The sequence below is a fragment of the Eulemur rufifrons genome, chromosome 3 (assembly GCF_041146395.1).
Source record: "Eulemur rufifrons isolate Redbay chromosome 3, OSU_ERuf_1, whole genome shotgun sequence".
Taxonomy (NCBI): Eukaryota; Metazoa; Chordata; class Mammalia; order Primates; family Lemuridae; genus Eulemur; species Eulemur rufifrons.
The window spans coordinates 96,231,013-96,255,041 of NC_090985.1; the positions used below are offsets into that span (position 1 = coordinate 96,231,013).

A 24,029-nucleotide genomic window follows, 5' to 3' on the forward strand; every position below is an offset into this window, starting at 1 on the left:
TCCCAAGAGTGAAAAGAGAGCAAAAGATTTAGAAAACCTATTTAACAAAATTATAAATGAAAACTTCCTGAGTCTAGTAAGAGATTTATACATCCAGATACAGGAGACTCATCAATTCCTGAACAAATACAACACAAAAAGCTCTTTACCATGGCACATTACAATCAGACTTTCTAAAGTCAAAGTAAAAGAGTGAATTCTACAAATGGCAAGAGGAAAGCATGTAGTCACTTATAAAGGAAACCCATCAGACTAACAGTGGACTTCTCAGCAGAAACTTTACAGGCCAGAAGAGAATGGGATGATATATTCAAAGTGCTGCAAGAAAAAAAATCTGCCAACCAAGAATATTATATCCAGCAAGGTTATCTTTCTTAAATGAAGGAGGAAAAAAAGTATTTCCCAGATGCACAAATGCTGAGTGAATTAGTCACCACTTGACTAGCCCTACAAAAGAGACCTTCTAAGTTTAGGGAAAGCTAAACTTAGGAAGGAATGGATGACATTTAAAATCATGAAAACTTGAAAGTATAAAACTCACTGGTAAAGCAATCGCACAAAGGAAGAAGCACTACAGAAATCCACCAATGCACAATGACAAACAGTAAAAGAAAAAGAATTTATAAAACAACCAGAAAACAATTAACAACGGTAGGAACAAAACCTCACATATCAATAATGAACATGAATGGATTAAATGCTCCATTTAAAAGATGTAAATTGGCTGAGTAGATTTTTAAAAAAAACATGATAACATGATTCAATTATATGCTAAATACAAGAAACTCGTCTTCTCTGTAAAGATACATTTTGAAGGTAAGAGGGTGGAAAAAGATACTCTACACAAATGGAAATCAAAAGTTATCAGGAGTAGCTATACTTAGATAAAACAGACTTTAAGTCAAAAACAGCATAAGAAGACAAAGAGTGTTATTATATAATGATAAAGGGATCAATTCAGCATGTGAATATAACAATTCTAAATATATACCCACCCAACACTAGAGCACCCAGATTCATAAAACAGATATTACTAGACCTAAAGAGATAGACTGCAATACAATAATAATGGGGAACTTCAGCACCCCAGTCCCAGCATTAGATCATCTAGACAGAAACATTGGATTTAAATTTGAGTTTAGAACAAATGGCCCTAATAGACACTTACAGAACATTTTACCCAACAACTGCAGAATATATATTTTTTTCCATCAGCTCATAAAACATTCTCCATGATAGACCATATGTTAGGCCAAAAAACTAGTCTCAATAAATTTTTAAAAATCATAGCAAGTATCTTCTCAGACCACAATGGAACAAAACAAGAATTCAATACCAAGAGAAACTTAGGAAACTATACAAACACATGGAAATTAAACAACATGCTCCTGAATGACCACTGGGTTAACAAAGAAATTAAGATGGAAATTAAAAAAAATTTGAAATAAATGAAAATGGAAACACAACATACCAAAACCTATGGGACACAACAAAAGCAGAGCCAAGAAGGAAGTTTATAGAAATAAATGCCTACATCAAAAAAGTAGAAAGATCACAAATTAACAATCTAATTATATACCTCAAGGAACTAGAAAAGCAAGAAAAAAACCAAACCCAAAAGTAGCAGAAGAAAATGTAACAAAGATCAGAGCAATAGTAAATGAAACAGAAACTAAAAAAGTGCAAAGGATCAACAAAATGAAAGGTTGGTTCTTCAAAAAGATAAACAAAATTGATAAATCACTAGCTAGACTAACCAAAAAAACAAGAGAGAAGACCCAAATAAACAAAATCAGAAATGAAAAAAGGAGACATTAAAACTGATACCACAGAAATAAAAAAAAAAACATCAGAAACTATTTTGAACAACTATACACTTACAAACTAGAAAACCTAGAGGAAATGGATAAATTCCTAGAAACATACAACCTCCCCGGATCAAACCAGGAAGAAATAGAAACTTAAACAGAACAATAAGAAGTAACAAGATTGAATGAATAATAATAAAAAAAAAACCCTCCCAACAATGAAAAGCCCAAGACCAGATGAATTCACAGCCAACTTTTATCAAACATACACAGAACTCATACCAACCCTCCTGAAACTATTCCAAAAAATTGAGGAGGAGGGAATTCTCTCTAATTCATTCCATGAGGCCAGTATCACCTTGATACCCAAACTGGACAAGGATACACACCACGCACACACAGATACACACACACAAAACTATAGACCAATATCCTTGATGAACATAGATGCAAAAATCCTCAACAAAATACTAGCAAACCAAATCCAAGAACACATCAAAAACATAATGCACCATGATCAAGTGAGTTTTATACCAGGGATGCAAGGATGGTTCAACATATGCAAATCAATAAATGTGATACATCACAAGCAGAATCAAGGACAAAAAAATATGATCATCTCAATAGATGCAGAAAAAGCGTCTGATAAAATTCAACATCCATTCATGATAAAAACCCCAAAAAAATTAGGCATAAAAGGAACATACCTCAAAATAATAAAGGCCATATATGACAAACTGACAGCTATTAATAACATCATACTGAATGGGGAAAATTTGAAAGAATTTCCTCTAAGAACTAGAACAAGAAAAGGATGCCCAATTTCACCACTCATATTTAACATAGTACTGGAAGTCGTAGCCAGTCAGGCAAGAAAAAGAAATAAAAAGCATTCAAATTGGAAAAGAGGAAGTCAAATCATCCCTGTTTGCTGATGATGTGATCTTGTGTCTAGAAAAATTCAAGAACATCACCAAAAAAAACCTCTTAGATTTGATAAATAAATTCAGTAATGTTTCAGGAAACAAAATCAATGTATGAAAATCAGTAGCATTTCTATACACCAATAACAATGTAGCTGAGAAAGAAATCAAGCAGACCACTCCATTTATAATAGCTAAAAAAAGCCAATACACCTACGAATATATTTAACCAAGGAGGTGAAAGATCTCTACAAGGAAAACTACAAACACTGATGAAAGAAATTGAAGATGACACAAACAAATGGAAAGACATCCCATGCTCATGGATCAGAAGAATTAAAATCATTGAAGGCCAAGTGCAGTGGCTCATGCCTATAATCCTAGCACTCTGGGAGGCTAAAGTGGGAGGATCACTTGAGCTCAAGAGTTTGAGACCAGCCTGAGCAAGAATAAGACCCCTTCTCTACAAAAAATAGAAAACAATTAGGCAGCCAATGAAAAAATAGAAAAAATTGGCCGGGAATGGTGGTGCATGCCTGTAGTCCCAGCTACTCTGGAGGCTGAGGCAGGAGGATCGCTTGAGCCCAGGAGTTTGAGGTTGCTGTGAGCTAGGCTGATGCCACGGCACTCTCACCCAGGTGACAGAGCAAGACTCTGTCTCAAAAAAAACAAACAAAATGAATAATCATTGAAATGACCATACAGTCCAAAACAATCTACAGATTCAATGCAATTGAAAAATTTAATACCAATGTCATTGTTCACAGAATTAAAAAAAAATTCTAAAATTCATATGGAACCAAAAAAGAGCCTGAATAGCCATAGCAATCCTGGGCAAAAAGAACAAAGCTGGAGGAATCACATTACCTAACTTCAAATTATATTGCAAGGCTCTAGTAACCAAACAGCATGGTACTGGTATAAAAATACACACAGAGATTAATGGAACAGAATAGAGAACCCAGAAATAAAGCCACATATTCACAGTTAACTGATCTTCAACAAAGCCAGCAAGAACACTGGGGAAAGGACACCCTTTTCAATAAATGGTTCTGGGAAAAGTAGATAGCCATATGCCAAACAATTAAACTGGATCCCAATCTCTTAACATATACAAAAATCAACTCAAGAGAGATTAAAGTCTTAAATGTAAGACCCAAAACTGTAAAACTATGAGAAGAAAACCCAAGGAAAATGTTTCTGGACATTGGTCTAGGCAAGAAGTTATGACTAAGACCTCAAAAGCACAGGCAACAAAAACAAAAATAGACAAATGGGACTCAATTAAACTAAAAAGCTTCTGCACAGCAAAAGAAATAATTAACAGAGTGAAGAGACAACCTGTTAAATGGGAGAAAATATTTGTAATCTATTCATCTGACAGCGGACTAATATCCAGAATATATAAGGAATTCAACTCAGTAAAAAAACAAACAAATAATCCCATTAAAAAGTAGGCGAAAAATATGAATAGACATTTTTCAAAAGAAGACATGCAAATGGCCCACAAGTATATGAAAAAATGCTCAACATCTCTAATCATCAGAGAAATGCAAATCAAAACCACAATGAGATATCATCTTACAGTCAGAATAGCTATTATTAATATTAAGAAGACAAAGAATAATAGATATTGACAAGAATGCAGAGAAAGGGGAATTCTTATACACTGTTGGTGGGAATGTAAACTAGTATATACTCTATGGAAAACAGTAAGTAGATTTCTCAAAGAACTGAAAATAGAACTACCATTTGATCCAGCAATCCCACTACTGGGTATCTACCCAAAGGAAAAGAAATCAATATATCAAAAAGATATCTGCACTTGTATGTTTATTGAAGCACTATTCACAACAGCAAAGATATGGAATCAACTAAGTGTCATCAACGGATGAATGGATAAAGAAAATGTGGTATATACAAGGTCTGTCCAGAAAGTATCCAGCTATGTAATATGAAAAATAGAGACATTTGTTGAAGAAGATACAAGATATAAGAAACATTGTACATAGGACAATGATGCCTCAGTCCCCTTGAAAGTAGGCACTGTGTGACCTCACACAGTTCTTCCAGTGTCTCTTAACCTAAGCCATATATTCTCAGGTGTTCTGCTTGTTGCAGGCCTTCCAGAACATGGATTACTTTCAACAGATTCTCAACCACCTTTGAAGTGTTTGTGCCACACTTTTATTTGTGCTGCATTCATTGCATCCTCCTTCAAAAGGCTTCTGAATAATCCAGATAGTTTCTGCAGAGGAATGTTCAAGTTTAATGCAAAATGTGATGCAGATTCATTACTCTATTAGCTCAGACATTTTGAATGCGACAGCCACACAGTACACATGCTCACTCAACAGCATCTAACACCCCACTAACTAGCACAGTGACGTCATCATTGTTCACTTCTGCACATCCCAGTCCACTCTTCTTGGCTGCCAGGTTACATCGATATCGTGCAAGCCATTCTTGTTATATTAACAATGGCTGGATACTTTCCAGACAGACTTTGTATACACAATGGATTACTATTCAGCCATAAGAAAGAATGAAATCATGCTTTATGAAGCAACATGAATGGAACTGGAGGTCATTATTATAAGTGATACAAACTAGGCACAAAGAGACAAATATTGCATGTTCTTACTCATAAGTAGGCTTAATTATAAAGATGCTATAGACCCCATAATGCTTTGAATTGATGAAGGATCAGAATCCAGAAAACCTGGCGGCCAAAGGCTGTTGAGACATTGTCCAAGAATTCTTCTACTTCCAGAAGACTTGGTGGAATGACCTGACAACCAGAGTCCTGACAACCAGAACATGAGTCCTCCAAAAAGTGAGTCTTTCAGGCAAGGTGTCTGGGACACTGGGATGCACTGCCTGTATTCCTCTCCAGTACTCAAGGCTTCTTTTTCCAGGTACTAGAGTGCTGCTGGCAGATATTCCTCCACGGTCAGCCTTATTTGAAAACTGCCTCACGGGAAAAGTGCCACCTTGTCGAAGGTCACACCCTCTTTTGCAGGGGCGGTCCTCATCCAATGACTAGTCAATGTAGGTGTTCAAATTCCGGGTCCCCTTGCCTCAATTTGAGACACTTCTGAAGGACTGTTGCATTTCCAGAGCCCTCTGTGGGGTTGGCAGAGGCCTTCCATAACACTGCATCCTCAAAGCCCAGCTTAATTGTCTGCCCAATCCTGCTTCCATTTTCTTCCCTACCATGGATATTGATCCCAAGAACACTCCCTAATGAACACCCTGCACAATAATCTCGATGTCAGACTGTTTTCCCAGGGAATCCAACCTGCTACAGTGTTGAGTCAGTAGTGAGAAAATAGATGCTAAGGTGGGATATTGGGGCTGGGTCACCCATACATGCTGGCAGTGAGGATTCCTGGTTAGATATGGGGTACCAGTAGGTTCTGGTACAAGCTAGCAGAGAATTTGTTAAAACTTTCACCTGTGATAAACTGGAATGGGATGATATCATGCAACCTATCAGGCATTTGGGAAATATAGGGGAAATAGTAACAATAAGAGCAGTGGAATTGGGTGGCTATTGCTAAATGCAGTAGAATCTTTGACAAAAGATGAAGAAAGTCTAGAAGTGATAAATCAGCAATTAAAAGCTAAATGTAAAAGCCAGAGGGCCAGCCTCCTTGGTAGCATATATGGAGACATTTATCTCCTGCAGCCAGAGACATATCAAATATATGTATTACAAATACCTTTTTCCCCCAATATATGGCTTACATCTTCATTTTCCTTTTTTTTATTTCAGCTTATTATGGGGGTACAAAAGTTTAGGTTATGTATATTGCCCATGCCCCCCCCAAACCCCCCCCCGAGTCAGAGCTTCAAGCGTGTCCATTCCCCAGACAGTGCACATCGCACTCATTATGTAGGTATACACCCATCCTCCTCCCCCCACCCCCCACATCTGTCCGACACCCAATTGGCGTTATTCCCAAATGTGCACTTAGGTGATGATCAGGGAAACCAATTTGCTGGTGAGTACATGTGGTGCTTATTTTCCCATTCTTGGGATACTTCACCTTAGTAGAATGGGTTCCAACTCTCTCCAGGAGAACATAAGAGATTCTATATCACCGCTATTTCTTATAGCTGAGTAATACTCCATGGTATACATATACCACATTTTACTAATCCACTCATGTATTGATGAGCATTTGGGTTGTTTCCACGTCTTTGCAATTGTGAATTGTGCTGTTATAAACATTCGGGTGCAGATGTCTTTGTAATAGAATGTCTTTTGTTCTTTTGGGTAGATGCCCAATAATGGGATTGCTGGATCAAATGGTAGGTCTACTTGAATCTGTTTAAGGTATCTCTATATTGCTTTCCACAGGGGTTGCACTAGTTTACAGTCCCACAAGCAGTGTATGAGTGTTCCTGTCTCTCCGCATCCATGCCAACATGTATTGTTTTGGGACTTTTTGATAAAGGCCAAAGAAACAGTCACAAGAGCAAACAGACAACCTACAGAAAGGGAAAAAATTTTCACATGCTGCACATCCGATAAAGGACTGAGAACAAGAATTTATTTATTTATTTATTTATTTTTCTTGAGACAGAGTCTCACTCTGTTGCCCAGGCTAGAGTGCCGTGGCATCAGCCTAGCTCACAGGAACCTCAACTTCCTAGGCTCAAGCAATCCTCCTGCCTCAGCCTCCCAAGTAGCTGGGACTACAGGCATGCGTCACCATGCCCGGCTAATTTTTTTTTAATATATATATTTTTAGCTGTCCAGATCATTTCTTTCTATTTTTAGTAGAGACGGGGTCTCGCTCTTGCTCAGGCTGGTCTCGAACTCCTGACCTCGAGCAATCCGCTAGCCTCAGCCTCCCAGAGTGCTAGGATTACAGGCATGAGCCACCGTGCCCGGCCAAGAATCTATTTAGAACTCAGGAAAATCAGTAAGAAAAAATCAAACAACCCTCTCAAAAAGTGGGCAAAGGACATGAATAGAAATTTTTCAAAAGAAGATATAGGATTCGCTAACAAACATGAAAAAATGCTCAACATCTCTAATCATCAGGGAAATGCAAATCAAAACCACAATGAGATATCGCTTAACTCCAGTGAGAATGGCCTTTATCAAAAAGTTCCTTTTCTTAATAGTATCTTTTGAATTGATTCATGATTTCCATGGCCAATCTAAGAAGTCTTTGCCTATCCTAAGATTGTGAAGATTTTATCCTACATTTTCTTGCAAGTATTTTATAGTTTTATTGTTTATGTTGAAGTTTATAATTTTTTATTATTCATTTTTATTTAGTTTTTGTGGATGGTATAAGGATCAAAGTTAATTTTTTTCCATGTGGATATCTAGTTGTTCCAATACCATTTTTCAAAAGACTGCCTTTCTTACCTTCCAATTATTAACACCTTGGTTACTTTGTCAAAAATCAATTGACAATATATATTTATATATTTCTGAGCTCCTTATTATGTTTTATTAATCCATATGTCCATTCCTATGCCAGTACTACACTGTCAGGATTACTTTGCTTTATCATAAGTCTTGAAATCAGATAAGTGCTAATTGTCCAACCTTGTTCTTCTCTTTCAAAGTTATGTTGGCTATTCTAGATCCTTTGCATTTCCGTATATACTTTTTAAAATCATATGATCAATTCCTAAAAACAACTGCTGAAAATTTGATTAGTACTGCATTGAATCTATATAAAAAAAAATTAGCAATGATTGACGTCTTAGTATTTAGTCTTCCAATCAATGAACATGGTGTATCTCTCCATTTATTTAGGTCTCCTTTAATCTCTCTAAGGAAGGTTTGTAGTTTTAGTGTTTAGTTTTATCTTACACACATTTTGTTAAATTAATCCCTGTTTGCATGATTTGTGATGCTACTGTAAATTAATTGCTAATATATTGACCTTGTATCCTGCTACCTTGCTAGATTCATTTATTATTTCTAGACTTTTTGTAGATTCCTTAAGATTTTTATATATGTGATTATTTTATACAAGAATAAAGAAAGTTTTGCTTCTTTCTTTCCAGTATCTATACCTCTTTTTCTTTCTCTTGCCTTATTTTGCACTGCCTAGGACCTTCAATACTGTGTTAATTTAAAGACTGAAAGCAGACATTCTTGCCTTGTTCTCAGTTTTTGGGTGAAAGAATTCAATGCTCTTTATCAGGTTGAGAAGTTCCCTTTTACTACTGAGTTCCAGAGACATCTTAAATGGGTTTAAATATCACATGCTTTTTGGCATTTATTAAAATAATAACGTGACTTGTGTCCTTTATTCATTAACTTGGTGACTTAATTTGTTGACTTTTTAAAGTTAAATCAACCTTGGACTTCTAGCATAAACCCCACTTGATTACAATATAGTCTCTTTTGTATATGTAGCTAAATTTAATTTGCTAATACTTTAAAAAATTTTGTATTTGTGTTCACGAGAAATATTGCCCTCTGGTCACCTTTTTCTCCCTCCTTCTTGCCCTCTCCCTCCTCCTTCTTCTTCTTCCTTGCCTTTTTTGTTTGGCTTTAATATTAGAATGATGCTGTCTTCTAAAATGAGTTGGAAAAATGTACCCTCCTTCTCTATTTTCTGAAAGACTATAAATAAAATTGGTATAACTGTTTTCCTTAAATGTTTAATACAATTCACCAGCGAATCCACATGGTTCTAGAGTATTGTTTATAGGAATATCTTTAATTACAAATAAATATTACTTAGTAAATATAAGGCTATTCAATTTTTGTATTCCTTCTTAAGTCAATTTTGGTTTTTTTTTCCTAAAGGAATGTAGCCACTTTACTCAGGTTGTCAAATATATTAGCATAAAGTTGTTCATAGTATTTCCTCAATGTCCTTTTAAGTTGTGTAGGCTCTGTAGCGATATGCCCTTATTCACTCCAAATATTGGTAATTTGTGTCTACTCTCCATTTTTCTTGATCAGTCTAGCTTGAGGTTTATCAATTTATTGATTTTTTTTTAAATAAAACAGATTTTAATGGACAGTTAAAAGAAATGACCAGAGAGAGAAGCAGGTGAGCTCACCAAACAAGGATTTCAAGGTAGATTTTGTCATTATCAACTGAAGTTAAATGAAGAAGTTACAGTTAACGTTTGAAGAGAAGAGGCTGCCATTGTTGTTCCACACCTGGTTGTTGCTGTTTACATTTCTTTTTTGAGCCTACATCTTCATAAGCTTTTTAGCAGATATATGTTAAACACTTCTGTTTCATAGTTAAGACAGAATCAGAGGTCATGGATACTGACAACTGACTCGTCTGTTTTCTTCTCTATTTTTCCTTGACTATATCTATTGCCTTAGCTTGATTTATAAACAAACCCTGGAATATCTATAAAAATAAGTGTTTTGTGGTTTATCTAGAAACAATACAGAAAATATTCCTGTTATTTTTGGTGAAGAAAATCAATTTTGTTTAGTTTATTTCAATCTATTAAGATATAAAATGTGAATTTTGTCTGGGCACAGTGGTTCACATCTGTAATCCTAGTACTCTGGAAGGCTGAGGTGGGAGGATTGCTTGAGGACAGGAGTTTGAGACCAACCTGAGCAAGGGTGAGACCCATCTCTAATAAAAATAGAAAAAAAATAGCTGGGTACGGTGGCTTGCGCCTGTAGTGTCAGCTACTCCAGAGGCTAAAGCAAGAGGATTGGGTGAGCCCAGGAGTTCATAGTTGCAGTGAGCTATGATGATGCCACTGCACCCCAGCCTGGGCAACAGAGCAAGACTCTGTCTTAAATAAATAAATAAACAACTCATAAAAAAACAAAGAATGTAAAAGAAAAGAAAGGGAAAATAGTAGAGGTAACAAAGTTCAGATGTAAAAAAAAATAAAATGTGAATTTTGTTTAAAAAAAGTTCTTTTGTTTCATTGATTTTCTTCGGTTGGTTATCTTCCATTTTATTGATTTAAAATCTTCTCTTCACTATTTACTTCTGTTTCTAGTTTGTTGAGATGAAAGCTTAGATGAATGACTTTAGACCTTTCTTTTTTTCCTAATGTAAACATTTAAAGCTATATGCCTTTCTCTAAGTTGAGCTGAATACCAAAAATTTTGATATATTGAGAGTGGGACTTCCGGCTTCTGACTGGGAACCTTCACGCCATCAGCAACCAAAGAGACAAATATGGGTGATGTTGAGAAAGGCAAGAAAATTTTTGTTCAGAAGCGTGCCCAGTGCCACACTGTGGGAAAGGGAGGCAAGCACAAGACTGGGCCAAATCTCCATGGTCTCTTTGGGCGGAAGACAGGTGAGGCTGCTGGATTCTCTTACACAGATGCCAATAAGAACAAAGGCATCACCTGGGGAGAGGATACACTGATGGAGTATTTGGAGAATCCCAAGAAGTACATCCCTGGAACAAAAATGATCTTCACCTGCATTAAGAAGAAGGGAGAAAGGGCAGACTTGATAGCTTATCTCAAAAAAGCCACTAATGAGTAATAATTGGCCACTGCCTTGTTTTTTACAAAACAGAAATCTCTCATAACTTTTTTAATGTGTACCATAATTTAATTGGTTCATACACCAGAATTCAGATCATGAAAGAGTGACAGAATATTTTTGTTGGACAGTCCTGATTTAACTAAGACTGGCTTGTGGTTAATCCGGTTTTTTGCATTTTGATAGTAATTCCAATACAGTAAATGCTATCACTGTTTTCCCCTTCTGAAGATATGATTGGATTAATTAGTGATGTTCAACTTTTCACAAGGATGGTAAATTGCCATTTCAAAACCTGTTGAAGATTGGTTTTATATTTAGATTTATATAACTGGTTATGTGAATATATTTAAATACTAGGGAAATCCCTTCACTGTCTTGGAACCAAGCAAGACTCACTGGTGTTTTTTGATTTTTTTTTTTTTTTTTTTTTTTTTTTTGAGACAGAGTCTCACTCTGTTGCGCAGGCTAGAGTGCCATGGCATCAGCCTAGCTCACAGCAACCTCAAACTCCTGGGCTCAAGTGATCCTCCTGCCTCAGCCTCCTAAGTAGCTGGGACTACAGGCATGTGCTACCATGCCCGGCTAATTTTTTCTATATATTTTTAGTTGTCCAGCTAGTTTCTTTCTATTTTTTGTAGAGACGGGGTCTCGCTCTTGCTCAGGCTGGTCTCGAACTCCTGAGCTCAAACGATCCGCCCACTTTGGCCTCCCAGAGTGCTAGGATTACAGGCGTGCGCCACCATGCCAGGCCTCACTAGTGTTTTAATTTGTGTTTATTAACCTGTTAAAGGTGAAGGCTGGAGATAAGGTAGCAATGTTTACTTTATATATTTTTGGTCTTCGCTATGCCAATCTAATTTCCCTGTGTCTACTAAAATGCTTCCTTTTATTTATTGAAAGGCATTTTAGTGTGGTTTATGTATAATATCAAATAAAAAATATTTAACACTTCTCACATTTTATAGACAATCTATAAGGTTAAATGCTTTTAAAAGTCAATGTGACAAGAAATAGCAAATTAAACTTCTGAATTCTTTACTACCTAAGTCAGACTAAGTTATAACTTAGGATTGCCTTTAAACAGCTCTTCAGGAACACATAAAACTGTAGGACTTCTGTATATGTGTGATTGGTAATGGTGCTTTTACCAACTCATTAGAAGGATTAAAATAGAGGAGATAAACACAAATTTAAAAATTATGTGTGATCATAATTTAATTAAAAACAAAATCACAGATCATGAAAAAAAAATTTGATATGCTGAGTTTTCATTTTTCCTTAGTTAAAAATATTTTATAACTTTCTTGTGATTTCTTCTTGGATTCATGGATTCTTTAGAAACATGTTGTTTAATTTCCAGATATTGAAGGATCTTCCAGATATCTTTCTCTTGATGATTTCTAACTTAACTTTATTGTCATGTATAAATTTACTCTGTTTGATATTAATCATTTTAAATTTAAACTTGTTTTATGGCTTATCTTGGTAAATGTTCCATACACACTTCATAAAAATTTGTATTTTGGCAGTTTTGGGGACAAGTTCATTAAAAGTCATGATGGTTACTTTGTGTGTCTTGGCTTGGCTGGGCCACAGTGCCCAGATATTTGATCAAACATTATTCTGGATGCTTCTGTGAGAAATATCACTTTTGTTTTAGATGAGATAAACATTTGAATCTATGGACATTAAGTAAAGCAGATTACCCTTCATAATGTGAGCAGGCCTTATCCAATCAGTTGAAGGCCTTAATAGAACACAGCCTGGCTTCCTCCAAGCAAGAAGAAATTTTGCCAGGAGACTACTTGTGAGCTTGAACTGCAACTCTTCCCTGTCAGCCTGTCCTACAGATCTTGGACTTGCCAAGCCCCTACAATCATGTGAGTTAGTTCCTTGAAATAAATCTCAGTAGATAGATAGATCCTGTTATTTCTTTTTCTCTGGAGAACTCTAATACAAGAGTGTTGTTCACTTTTTCTGTATACTTGATGATTTTTTGTCTGCTTGTTTCATCAATCACTAAGGAAAGAGTGTTGATATCTTCAATTATTAGTAGTCTTATTTCTTTCAGTTTTGTCTTTTGTGCTTTATTAATTTTGGAGCTTTATCATACCCATTTAAGATTATTAAGTTTCTTGATTCCTTTACCATTTTGAAGTATCATTAATTTTTGTTAATAGTTCTATTTTAAAGTCTGCTTTTTCTTGCTATTAATATAACCAATCCAGCTTTCTTTTCATTAGTCTTCGGATAATATTTCATTTTCCATCTTTTTACTTTTATATTGTATGTATCTTTGTATTTAAATTAGTTTTCTTACAGACAACATAGAGTTGGGTTTTGCCATTTTATGCAGTCCAACAATCTCAACAATCTCAGCCTTTTAATTGGAATGTTTAGGCCACTTATATTTAATTTGACTATTGATAGATTTAGGTTTAAATATAACATCTAACAATTTCCTTTCTATCTATAATATAGATATTTTGTTCCTTTTTCTCTCATTTTTTTTTGGATTAATTGAATAAGTTTTAAGATTTTTTAAAATCTCCACTATTGGCTTATTAGCTATACCTCTTTGTTTTATTGTTTTAGTGGTTCCTCTACGGTTTCAATATGCATCCTTAATTTATCATCATCTACCTTCATATAATATTATATCACTTCAGTTATAATGTGAACCTTACAACAACAGGCTTCCATTTCCCCTTCCTCTCCTTTGGGCCATTGTTTTCTTGCTTTCAACATAGGTTCTAAACCCAACAATGCATTATTGTTATTACTACTACTACTACTTTAAACATTCAGTAGTCTTTTAAAGAAATTTTTAAAATAAAAATCTTTTACTTTAGCCTATTTTTTTTACCATTTCCAATATTCTTTATTGCTTTGTATATGTCCAGGTTTCTACCTGGTATAATTTCTCTTTTTGCACATGTACTTCCCTTAACATTTCTGGTATTGCAGGTCTGCAAGCAACAAATTCTCTCAGCTTTTATTTGCCTAAAGAAGTCTATTTCATCTTCATTTTTGAACAATATATTTGCTACATAAAGAATAACAGGGTGATGCTTACTTTTTTCTCTCTCTCAGCAGTTTAAGGATTGTTCCTTTATCCTCTAGCTTGAATAGTTTCTGATAAGATGTCTGTGAAAGCATAAGAAAATTATATTAATTATAACAAACCTTACTGCAACCCCAGCTGAAAGCTTGATTGCAGTGTTTTGAGAGCCCCTGAACCAGAGGGCCAAGCTAAACTGTACCTAGATTCCTGATCACATGGAAACTATGAGCTAATAAATGTGAGACATAACCCACACTAAGTTGTGAGGTAATGTGTTATGCCACAATAGCTATCTAATTCAGAGAATATCCTAAAAACTTCCATGAAAAAAAAATTAGTTACATGCAAAGTACCAGGAAGAAAGCATTAGACTTCTCAAGAGCTGTTCTTAAAATTGTGAGGGAAAATTAATTCCAATACACAATTTGGACCAGCCAATTTTTTAATCAAATGTCAGAGTAAAATACATTATCAGACATGTAGCAACTGGAACCAATTATCTCCCATGCATTCTTTTTCAGTAAGCTACTGAAGGATATGTTCCACCAAAACAAGAAAATAGACCAGATAAGAGGAAGGCACAGAATTCAGGAAAAAGTGGATCTAAACCAAGACTGAGGTGAAGAGAATTCCAAGAATAAAAGTAAAGGGAAAAACCCAATATGTTAGCTATGCAGTAGGCCAGAACAACCATCCACTTTGGAATAGATGAGCTAGAGAAATGTATGCCAGGATAAGAAATAAATACCCAATATACAGCTCAAAAAGTTGAAATTAGTTGTACCTGGGTGACAAGAACTAGGTAAGGATGGGAGATGGTGTGGAGCAAGGCACTCCTATCTCACCAACCTGTGAGGAAATTCTATCTTAACCCCTATCGGGACTTCCTCACATCCACCATTTCTCCAAATATAATTTATTTCCTGGGTTACATAACTGATGTGTCCATGAGAAGATCTAGCTTCACACAGAATCAGTCCTAAGAGTTCAAACATTGTTAAACGTTCTCCATCTCTTTTTTACCAGATTTTTGCTCTGCTTTATTCTGCATTCATTTCACTCTCAAGCAAGCATGCTCCCAAAGGCACTGTTTCTTCATTGCTCTAGAAAACTCCTGCAACTGAGTCTCATTGAACCAATCACGATAACCAAGAGAAAGAGAATGTGATGATTAGCCAGGCCTGCAGACCCGAATACATGAAAAGAGCCTCCATAACCACTGAAACTTAAGGAGAAGTGAGTGTCCAAAATGACTGAATTGTGCGAACACGCCAAGTGAGCCAGGTGGGCGGGCCTGGTGAATTACCTGTGATAGCTTTCCTCTTCCCATGAATTGATTTATTATGGTCTTGAGGAAAAAAGGAAAATTACCCTTGAAGGGGTAGACAGCACATTTTGGAAGGGAATGAGTGTAACTAGGCCATGCAAAACTGGAGTCTTTGGAATCCTCTACCCCAACCCAAACTATAAACATGAAACAGCATGAGGGGCCTAGAGAACTGAAAGTCATCACAGCTGAATACAGGAACTGGATACCCGAGGCTAGTTTACACCTCCACTCCCTTCTGTTCCCCTGTTCTTTGCCAGAGATAGGTCCCTGGTGAGGGAACAGGACATTTGTTGCCTTTGGCTGCACAATATCTAGTCCTTCCTAGCAGCACCTTGATCTACATTTGAGAAATTGCTTCTCCCCAAAAGATCAAGGTCTGGTTGAAATAGCATATCCAGGTGCTTGCCTGCCAACAAGAGAGGGCCAAAGGCTCACATCTTATTTTTCTCTACACTGGTGCAGCCAGGGAGTCAGAAAGCAAACAAAACTGGCCTATGGGCTGCTTCCTAAAGAAAAGGCTGAGGGACATTCAGTTTGGTGGTGGTATCCTGGCCATATCTTCCTGCAGGGACTGTTACCGTGGCTCCTGCTTCCTAGTTCTCTAAGTGTGTTTTGGTTCTTGCCCACTTTGGAGCACAGTTCTTCAGGTTCCCATTGAGTCTGTGATTCTGAAAAATCCAAAAATTTTCTCTTTGCTTAAGTTTGATTAAATTGGTTTCTACTGCTTCTTGGAACCTAACAACCCTAACTAATAACTGTGGATTACAGTAAATTGAATTATGCCGTTCCCACTGTATCAATGCTATGTCTAATTTTGTTTCTATTTTGTAAGATTATTATACCTCCTGCCAGTTTTTGTAAGCTCTTATAAATCAGGCTAATATAATCTTCTCTCTCTCTCTGTTAACACCACTAGCAATCAATGGTAATTTAATATATACACTCCTCATTTTTGTGTCATAATATGGTGTAATGGAATTTAAACCGATGGCCTAAACTAGATCCAAATATTATAATTACCCATGACACTGATAATATATTTATTAGGGAAAATGCAAACATGGAGGACAAGATATAGGGTAATTACACCAAAAAAAAAAGTGTAAGTTAAAAGCACAGGAAACAGGCCAGACTTCGTGGCTCATGCCTATAATCCTAGCACTCTGGGAGGCCCAGCCAGGAGGATCGCTTGAGGCCAGGAGTTTGAGACCAGCCTGAGCAAGAGTGAGACCCCATCTCTACAAAAAATTTAAAAATTAGCTGGGTGTGGTGGTGCGCACCTGTAGTCCCAGTTACTTGGGAGGCTGAGGCAGGAGGATTGCTGGAGCCTAGGAGTTTGAGGTTGTAGTGAGCTATGATGACACCACTGCACTCTAGCCCAGGTGACAGAGCAAGACCCTGTCTCATAAATAAATAAATACAGAGGAAACAGAATTGAATAAGAGACAATACAACCTAAAACCCAAAGTCTTTTAAAATAGTGAGTTATAGCAATTTCCTGTCTCCTACTATGTTTCCCTGGCCCTGCTGCTTCTGGCATTCGTGGCTGTTCAAAGCTAGAGTCACAGTCCTACTTCACCTGGATCTAACAATGTTGCTAATGTGCTAACTCAAAACTATTCCTTTTGGTGGAAAAATAAGACAACTTACAGAATGTCTGCTATCTCCTCTGCGGCCGTCTGGGACAAATTATTGTGTAACCCTCCCCCAACACACACACACACACACACACACACACACACACACACACATGCTTTCATTGGGCTGAATGTGGGGACCAATATGAACTCAAGTTATTAATAACATCTGCTTATATAATTGGACATTGTCAATGGGCAAGAGCTGGGCCAGAGGGGATTACACTCAATTGTGGAAGGGACCAAACTGTTCTTTTTGGTAATTAGTAAATCACTTTTTTGAAAAAAAAGTGTCAACAACAATTGGGCTACATAAACCCCAAATCAGCCTCTGGCGGTTCATTCCATGGATAATTAAAAATTACATTGCCGTGCTCTAATAAATACAAAAGCCTAAATCAAATATTTCTGTGACTAAAAGGGAAATATCTACTAAGTGTCCACTGGTATCCTGGGTTGAAGCTCAAGGATATCATTTGATAGAGATCCTGCCCGTCCCTCTCAGAAGCACCCACAGCCCCTTGACACGGGTGTCCCTCCCCACACACGTCCCTCTCCCCAGGGGTCCCCTCCACAAAGAGCAAAATGATTCCCAGAAATATTCTGGGTTGCCCAGTAAATGGGTTGCTAAAGTTGTTAAATTAAAAGTCCTTCATATTTGTTACACACACACACACACACACACACACACACAAATATTAAAAGAGCAAACAAAACTTGATTCTAAGAAGCCTGGCAGTGGAGCCTCCGGTGTGTGTGTGCTTCTCTATTTCTCCTTCCATGCACAGATTAGTAGTACATGGCACAGTCTTAAAGTTTGAAACCATGATCTTTATTTCCACAAGAATTTGGCATAGAATTTCCACAAGAATTCAGAGCAGCAGGGAAGCTGACCTCAGGAGGCTGCAGAATGATCTGGCTTTGCTAAGCTCCCGTCTTCCTGTGCACTTGCCCTCCGCAAGTGCCCTCTCCAGCCCCGGGTTACCATGTTTACACTCGCCTCTATTTAGTTCAGAACCTCTCGTCTCAGGTAGGAATCATAAATGAAACATTTTTGTCTAGCCTAGTGTTTCACACCCCACCCCCCATCTCTTTCCCATAACATCCAATAAAAGGATTGAATATCCTGTCTTCCTCCCTAGACTAGACTGACTAGCCTTGGGTATCACCATGTCTAAATAGCAGGAAGGCATTTCTAGCCTTCCTCAATTTGTGCTGGATCATTTATAGTGAATGGTCTATAAAATCTGTTATTGGTATACCACGGGTGGGCCTGAATTTTAATTTAATCCCCTTTATAGATCCCAAACTATGATATCCTGAAATGTCTAAAGGAGAACCAGGGAAATCACCATGCCAGCCAGATTGACTCATGGTGTATGTGACAAGATGAGGCTCTGACACAAGTTGCCAAGAAAGTGGCCAAAACCTCATTAAAGATGTTGACAGAAGAACTGGGGAGAAGCCCTCAAGAAGGTTCTCTCTCCATTTCCTGTCCAAGTACGACCCCTAAGACCGTACCCCAGCCTCCCATCTCAACAAGAGCTGAAGACCTAATCACTGGGTTCCTCCCCCTTCTCTGCCCCCAGAGTCACCTAAAATCACCTTGCATGGAGTTGCAACAAGTTTGCCGATGTTCCACTTCCGAAGATGCCAGCCGGAGATGCCAGGAGCTTTGCTATAAAGTGCCTCTTAATCTCACATAAAATTAAGCCTCAAAGCATTAGCACTGAAATCCTTAAGCCATTAAGAAGGCACACCCCAGAAATAATTAGAATATTTTTCATCCAGTAAAGGCAGAATATTTGAATATTTTAGAATAGATGAAAAATGAAGTAAATCTCTCCTCAAATAAATCTAGACTGCAGAAGGCCAGGTGAGAAGGAAATTATTTGTATTTAAAAAAAAAAAAACTTAGTCAAATAAGATGTATTGAGAAGATATATTTTCTATATATACTAAGAGAAATTATATATAAAGGGAGGAAAATTAAAGATTTGGGGACTGGATTATTATTATTATTTTTTTATAATCAGTTTAGAGATGCATTTGGATTTATACATTGTAAACTTTGGAATAATAAAATAATATTCAGTCAGTAGGAAAATGCTACATATTATAGGAGGAAGCTCAAAAAAGAGACAATAAAAAATTTTAGAGGCTTTGATACCACTTAATATTTACTACATCAAATTTTAATGAAATACATGAAATTATGTGTGTTCTAATATTTCAAGAAATTGAATAGTAGAAGCCAGAATTGGAGTGCCTATCCAGAACGTGTGTGTATGAATCTTATGCACAAATATTGCACTTGGTAACTACATATGGACCAGATATGGCTAAATGAAATTTTTATACAGAACGGGGGAAATTCATTCGCTTGATTTTCCCTTCACCTCTATCTCATAAGGTAGACTCTGAGAATACTTTTCTACCATCCTCAAGGGTTTTATTATCACAAAAGAAAAAAATCTCTTGTTTGAAAACTACCACCTTCTGAGAGAACTGCCAGCTAGTTATACCGATATCTTCCCAGAACTGAAAACATAATCACACATGACCCATGGAATACAAAGCCTCACGGAATGAGTTATGATGCATAACTCTACAAGAAAATAATTTGATTACACATCATTAATGGCATAGAGTATAAGGATAAAAATAACTGCAAAGAAATCTTAAACTATATTTAATAATTTTATCAGATAACAAGTAATTAGATTGATTTTGTTTGGAATCAAGATTTTAAGTATAAAGTAAGGAGAGGGAACTAATAAAATCAAAATGCTTTAATTGGGAACTGTAATGTCAGAACCAAATTAGAAATATCAATAGGAAGCCGGATGAGGGGGCTCATGCCTGCAATCCCAGCATTTTGGGAGCCTGAGCCTGGAGGATCACTTGAGGCCAGGAGTTTGAGACCAGCCTAGGCAACATAGTGAGAGTCTTGTCTCTACCAAAAAAAAAAAAAAAAAAAATTTAAACTAGCCAGGGCCCCTCACTGGCCAAAGTGTGTCAATTTGAGCAATAAAATATAAGTATTACTGCAGTTGATTAAATCACATTGAATCTATAAAAAGCCATGAGTCCATCATAATATACAGGAGAAAGATTTGCATAAAGTTGAAAAAAGATGGTGAAATGAATAGATTATATTACTTTTGAATCCTTTATTCAAACATACTATTATTTTGACTCATTTGCTTTATCAGTGAAAAGTACAAAATTTAGTAAATATTAAATATATAGAAAGCGCTTTCTGGCTTAAGGGAAGATGTCAATAGAACGATCCTGTAAATTGTGACCATAAGTTGGACAAAGTCATTCAAGACAGCCAAATTTCATTCAATCAGATAAAATTGCAAATATCTATGAGTATTTTACGGTCTTAATACGAGAAAATTGCAAGATACCATTAAACTCAAAAGTCTCTAAAGCCACTTTGAAAGACGTTTGCCTGTCTTAAAATCTTGTCAAGTTAAAAGGTATTAGAGAAGAAGTAAAAATATATCATGTATCTTAAGAGTAAAAAATCCAGAATCCGAGTGACCAGGCCATAGGGAAGCAACCAACCTCCGTGAATGGACAGGGGAAACAGGCAGTGAGCTTAGGTTACCTCCGGGGATCTGCCCCATCATACTGTGCTGACCATGGAAAAACTATACTGGCTGTATATGTACTTTTCTGATATGGAAACAGTCTGTGTTATATTGCTGGGTATACAATTCAAATTTCAGAATAATATTAAAAGTCCACTTAAGTAAAAAAAAAAAAAGAATTAATGATACGGTTTTCAGGTTTGACTCTACAACCTTTGTATTGGAATTTTTAGTAAAGCATATGTATTCATCTACATCTTTATGGTCCGACTTAACCCATGGTTGTGACTGCTAACAACGCTCCCAGGGCTCCAGCCCGCGCCCCTCTACGCCCCGACACCGACACGGACACCGGCGGTAGCCAGAGCTCGGCGAGGTCCCGGGCGCAGACTCGAGCACGGCCGCACCCGCGCGCAAGCGCACTCGCGGCCGGCGCCCGCGCAACGCGGCCGTCATCAGCCCGGCTCTGTGCGTCGTTGTTACGCCTGTGGGGTTTTGTGGCCTTTTAAAAATGTCTTCCAAGGGATGACGTGACGGCTCCGAACTGAAGTGAAAAGTTACTGCGTACGCAGAAGGGCAAGCAGGACCCATCTTTGATCGTCTTTTAGGGGGAAGAGGGCCCCGTCCACGTGCATCGGGCGGACGGGCCGGTTTGTGAGACGCGCATAAACTCCGCAGCCGACGAGGCGCAGCGCGCACAGGGGCGGCGGCGACGGAGGCCGGTCTCCCGGAGACTCCGGAATCCGGGAAGGAAGAACCACCTCCGCAGCCCCGGCGTCCCGGAACCCCGTGCGCGCCCCGGCGCTGCGGCGACTGCAGCCCTGTGCGCGCAGCAAGCCTCCGGCGACCCTGGAGCCTCAGGCTCCTTGATTAAAATCGGGTTAAAGGAGCTGTTACTTCTGATATCTTTTGCCAAATCTTATGATGAATTTGCTGTTTGGCAGATATTGAAGTATCTTAACAATCATGCTGCCAATGAAAGGGCAGAAAACGTAAAAGCCTTTACGCCAAGAACTCGAGAGTTTGCCCGCTCCCCAGGAGGTGACACGGTCTCACACGCAGTCTCTGCTTCCTCTCCTTTGTTTCGTTTCTATTTCCATGTGGTGCCTACCCTGTTATCAAATTTCGTTCTTTGCCTTTGTTTAGGGATGACATAAACTCACTGTATTTATCAGATTAGTAATAGCCCTCCACGTTTTTAGTATATTCTGTACCAATAATGCAGCGTGCTTTTATATCTTTAACCTCAAAATTTAAGAGCAGGAAAAATACTTAAGTTAAACTTTAAATTAGTTTAACTTAAAATAAGTTACTTCCGCCCTGGTATAGTTTTAAACCAACACTATCTAACAAATCTGTTCCGCATTAATATAAGCCCATGCATGTTTTTAATGAGTTTCACAAATAATAATTAGCATTTAGGTGTTACCCACGCTAAGTCAGGGCCTGATCTAAGTATTTGAAACTCTATTAATCTTCACAACAATCCTGAGGTGGGCATGTTTTCCTCACCTGCAAGTGAGGAAACTGAAACTCTGGCATGGTAAGGAACCCAGGCCATCTGGCCCCCGAAGCCTTTGCTCCTTCCTTACCACCATGCTTAGGCTGTACCCTTTCTCACATACGAAATACTATATAGTGCACATATGTGTGATAACAAAATCAGGATTAAACATTAAATTTAAGTAAGAACATAAGAATTTATGTGCTAGGCACTTTGCTACTCACAGGGAGAAAAAATAGGGAGATAGATCCTGCTTTCAGGGTAACTGCAGTTTGCTAAGTAAGAGAACTATTTTAAGATCCCTAAAAAAGGAAACAAAAGCTCTTGTAAAGTGGTCACTCAAATAAATATTGTTGGGCAGATTGGCAGATGACAGATCTAATGAACTTGGGGTTTGTGGATACACAGAGTACCACATTTTTAATATCTTATGTTTTATGTAAATAGTAATATCAACTTTGAAAATGAATTGTTTATGTGATTATCTTAAAAATAAAGATTATATAACAAATCACATCATTTTGCATTATGTGTAATACCTAGGGAGCTAAGGCACTCTATTGCTCTTATTCTGCTCTTATTCACAGCACTCCTAATATAAAATCTTTTCAGAGCCCTGGATTATAATTCCAACTATGTGATGGCTATTGAGTAAATTTTGCAATGTAGATTTATTATAGAATATGATTGTATTTCTTTTGTATTTTTCTCTATTTATTGTCATCCTTTTATGTTTTGGGATTGCTACAATTACACACAACTGCATTTCTACTAAAATTCCACAGTTGGCTGGGTATGGTGGCTTTTGCTGGTAATCTTAGTACTTTGGGAGGCCAAAGTGGGCCAATCACTTGAGCCCATGAGTTCCAGACTAGCCTGAGCAACATAGTGAGACATCATCTCTATGGAAAAAAAAAAAAAAATTAGCCAGGCATGGTGGGCCAGCACCTGTAGTCCCTGAGGCAGGGGGATCACTTGAGCCTAGGCATTTGAGGTTGCAGTGAGCTATGATGTTACCACTGCACTCTATCCTGGGAAACAGAGAGAGACACTGTGTCAAAAAAAATAATAAAATATTCCACATTTTACATTTTTTAAGATTTTTGTTGTTGTTAATCTGGACAGAACTCCCCAACTTTTATTCCAAAATAATGTTTATTTTGATAATTATTAGCCTAATTTCTTACATGAAAAGATTAAGGCTCAGACAGCTTAAACATTATACATAAGATCATATACTAAGCCACACAGATAGTATAGAATAGAAATCCTATTCTAGGGCTTCACGGACTTCAAATTGTTTATGTAAATGCTCATGTTTATTAACTTACCCTTTCAGAGTCAATATACTTCAGAAGCATACAACTGTCATCATAAAAATGTGGTTACCCACATCACCTTTGTGCTCTAAAACACAGAGGTTCTTTACAGGGTGCTTTAGAAGAAGGAACTTTACCATTTAATTTTTAAAATGTAGATCTTAACACTTTTGTGTGTTTTTTTAATGAACAGGGTAATGTTGTTGATCTTTTTCCCAAAGACGTGGTATGAAAATTAATTTTTTATTATAGAAATCAGAAAGGAAGCATTTATTGTTTGATGGCAAGACCCTGAATTTAATTTCAACATCTGATTTTCCACATTATATATAGGTACCAGTGATTCTGCGCCATTTTTATTTCTTCAG

The 24,029-nt window shown here is 37.2% G+C and overlaps 1 pseudogene; it reads left to right on the forward strand.

Moving 5' to 3' along the window:
* Positions 1-10,884: 10,884 nt before the first annotated feature.
* LOC138381873 (cytochrome c, somatic pseudogene) lies at positions 10,885-11,202 on the forward strand (annotated as a pseudogene).
* The last annotated feature ends 12,827 nt before the right edge of the window (positions 11,203-24,029 follow it).